Raw genomic sequence first — 4,196 nt, forward strand, 5'->3', positions numbered from 1 at the left:
TATATATATATATATATATATATATATATATATATATATATATATATATATATATATATAAATATATATATATATAACAAAGTAAAATTCACATACAGTATCATTATCACTATGATGAGTTGGTTTTATAGCAGGTGCCTAATAAGATCCAGTGAGTATTCTACACAGAGAGTCTCTTTGGAGAGCCAAGCCACACTGAAGCACACGGACAGTGGGATACCAATTAGCCTCTGGATATGATGAGAGAGAATTACACAGAATTACCTCTCCCGACATGGCCACAGGCTATCCAGCTCCCTCCGTCTCTCTCTCACCAACACCAACTGGCAGATCAGTAGTTCTCTAATCTCCGTCTCTGTTTTGATAATTCCCTTTTCCTATTGGGGCACACTATGAGCATCTGGACATATGCTCATGTTCCCTGGTCTGTGCACTGTCGATAGTGTGTGGTTCCTCTGGGGGAACTGAGTTTGACTCTCCCCCTAGTCCACAGAGCCGAACAAACAACAAAGTGCCAGGTATACGGATTCTCTGAGGACGCTGGGAGACAGGAGCAGCTTCTGCTGCTGCCGGTGCAGCTGCCTGCTACAGAACTTCCTGCTACTGAACCTCTGTCCTAATGTCCTAGAATAAAACAGCTACAGTCCACAGGGGTACGGATACTGTACCGGCGCAGGGTCAGTGCATCTTAAACATGGCTGACTAAAGCAGGAAGGAAGCAAGAAAGGGGTCCTATATGGTGGACTAGTTTCTGTGATGTGAGGGATGGGAGTGGGCTGTTCTGAGGGGGGCAGTGCTGTCCTAAAACAACCACACGTGGGGGACAAAGGTGGAGCATAGTTGTTCTGATACAGGTTCACCATCCGTGGGACAGAGCTCAAAGGAGGGCTCGGGTTCACGCTGTTATTTAGCTATTTATTTACCCTGGTGGCAGTTGGCTGACCCCGGATCGTGACATTCTAAATGTAAAGTGTGCTCCGCTCTGCGACGCCCCCGCGCCTCGCTTGACTGACAGCTGCAAAATCTCCACATTCATACGTGACGCTGTGGCTGCAAACTGTCTTTTTTTCTCCTCGGGAGCTGGGAGAGGAATGTTTGACCTCGCATGTACGTCCATCAAGGACGAGCTCTTTGGACAAGAGGGGAAATAAACTGCCGCATGAATTTTTAAGGGGAAAAAATATACCATGCAGAAAATCTGTCATGTAGCAGTCAGTTAGGGGAGATGTTGGATATAACTCAGATTACGTGTCTGCAATACATTTGAAATGCAAAGGGTCTCTAATGAAGTAAATACTTCATTGTGTGAGCATCATTTAATCATAACTACTTTGCAGATTAAATTGGCAGTACATGAAGAATGTTGTGGGAATTTTACGCAACTATTATTTGCATGAATGTCTCGTTGGATTTAAGCCATTTAACTCCAACTGATCTTCTGGTAGACAGTGCCAATCCCACTCATGCATCCTCATCCTATTCAACTTTTCAACCTTTCTATGTTACCCAACAAACCACCACCTGTTTGACAGACTAGAAATGAACCAGGTGGAAAAGTCATAAATATACAAAATAATCTGGATGTGAGAGAGATTAGGGGGACCCATCATCATCATCATCAACAACAACAACAACAACAACAGAACTACTGAGGAGCTCTCCATCTGGGCAGATATGTACAGTAAGCTGTTCCAGCAGATAATACCAGTGACCTTCGACCCTCTGGGAGGTACAGTACACAAGCAGGAACCCAGACCAGCTCACAGCCGGACTGTCGTTTTGGCATGCACCGTCTCCAGCGTGGGGCCTGTTCTGAGATCAGGTGCCACGGACTTGAGCGGGGGGCCGGCTATAAAACCGAATGAGCCACGGAAACATTGTGTTTAGTTCTCCCCGAGGACGCGCCCTAGGACAACATCCAGAATGGCGCTCAGTCGAGCATCGCTCAGCACTGGAAGCTCCCTTGCTGTGCTGTGGACCCCCGTAATGGAAGGAGTCACGTGCCCAGTCACACACAGCTTTCACACCTCACATTGCACACAGGCACTGGTGCAGTATGGATCAGTGGGATACAGTAGAAGGCCAATCCCAATGGGACAAGAGGAGTCAGCACACAATCCCATCAGGGCAGAAACTCATTCAAACTGGACGGCTATTCATTGAAGTCCCTCCGCTTAGGCGTCTGTGTTTAATCTGATCTGGTGAATTTGCTGAGAATCTCATGCATACCCTAATGCCTAATGCCTGAGCAGTTAGAGAAGCTGGGAATTCGGAAGCCGAGCCTGGCTTTGCATAATGTAATCTGGTGGACGGGAGACGGAATGAACTGTCTGTGATATAAAAGTGCATGTGCACACATGCGCGCACACACAATCGCACACATGCATAGACACACACACACACACACACACACACACACACACAATAGGCAAATACATCAGACGTGTCAAGCTCCTCATTTAGATGAGTCAAGAGGACAAACCTAGCTAGAGAAAATGGAAGGACAGGAAATTAAGAGTGTGATAGAACTGAGCAGTGGCAGAGCTAAGAGAGGAGAAAGAAAACAGAGAGTCATGGGGCAGCTGTGAGTTGGAGTGCAGCTGTGAGGCCTCATAACATCCAGAGACATTAGCTCCAATGTCGCCTGTTAGCTGCCTGGTGCCATCAGAAAGACCCCAGCACCAAATATAACACCACACACCCCGAGACCCAGCAGCCTGACTCACTCTGCACAACATGACACATTCACTAGCCATTCACACAGATCTAACTGCCTTTCAAACAGAACTACTGCCTTCACACAGAGCTACTGCCTTCACACAGAGCTACTGCCTTCCAGAGCTGTCTTCACACAGAGCTACTGCCTTCACACAGAGCTACTGCCTTCACACAGAGCTACTGTCTTCACACAGAGCTACTGCCTTCACACAGAGCTACTGCCTTCACACAGAGCTACTGCCTTCACACAGAGCTACTGTCTTCACACAGAGCTACTGCCTTCACACAGAGCTACTGCCTTCACACAGAGCTACTGTCTTCACACAGAGCTACTGTCTTCACACAGAGCTACTGCCTTCACACAGAGCTACTGCCTTCACACAGAGCTACTGCCTTCACACAGAGCTACTGTCTTCACAGAGCTACTGCCTTCACACAGAGCTACTGCCTTCACACAGAGCTACTGTCTTCACACAGAGCTACTGCCTTCACACAGAGCTACTGCCTTCACACAGAGCTACTGTCTTCACACAGAGCTACTGCCTTCACACAGAGCTACTGCCTTCACACAGAGCTACTGTCTTCACACAGAGCTACTGCCTTCACACAGAGCTACTGTCTTCACACAGAGCTACTGCCTTCACACAGAGCTACTGCCTTCACAGAGCTACTGCCTTCACACAGAGCTACTGTCTTCACAGGGCTACTGCCTTCACACAGAGCTACTGCCTTCACACAGAGCTACTGTCTTCACACAGAGCTACTGCCTTCACACAGAGCTACTGCCTTCACAGAGCTACTGCCTTCACACAGAGCTACTGTCTTCACAGGGCTACAGTCTTCACACAGAGCTACTGTCTTCACACAGAGCTACTGTCTTCACACAGAGCTACTGCCTTCACAGAGCTTCACACAGAGCTACTGTCTTCACAGAGCTACTGCCTTCACAGAGCTACTGCCTTCACACAGAGCTACTGCCTTCACACAGAGCTACTGCCTTCACACAGAGCTACTGCCTTCACAGAGCTTCACACAGAGCTACTGCCTTCACACAGAGCTACTGTCTTCACACAGAGCTACTGCCTTCACAGAGCTTCACACAGAGCTACTGTTTTCACACAGAGCTACTGCCTTCACAGAGCTACTGCCTTCACACAGAGCTACTGTCTTCACAGAGCTACTGCCTTCACACAGAGCTACTGTCTTCACACAGAGCTACTGCCTTCACACAGAGCTACAGTCTTCACACAGAGCTACTGTCTTCACACAGAGCTACTGTCTTCACACAGAGCTACTGCCTTCACAGAGCTTCACACAGAGCTACTGTCTTCACACATAGCTACTGTCCTCACACAGAGCTTCACACAGAGCTACTGTCTTCACACGGAGCTACTGTCTTCACACGGAGCTACTGTCTTCACACAGAGCTACTGTCTTCACACAGAGCTACTGTCTTCACAGAGCTTCACACAGAGCTA

The sequence above is a fragment of the Borostomias antarcticus genome (genome assembly GCF_949987555.1).
Source record: "Borostomias antarcticus genome assembly, chromosome: 10".
In the NCBI taxonomy this organism is placed as follows: Eukaryota; Metazoa; Chordata; class Actinopteri; order Stomiiformes; family Stomiidae; genus Borostomias; species Borostomias antarcticus.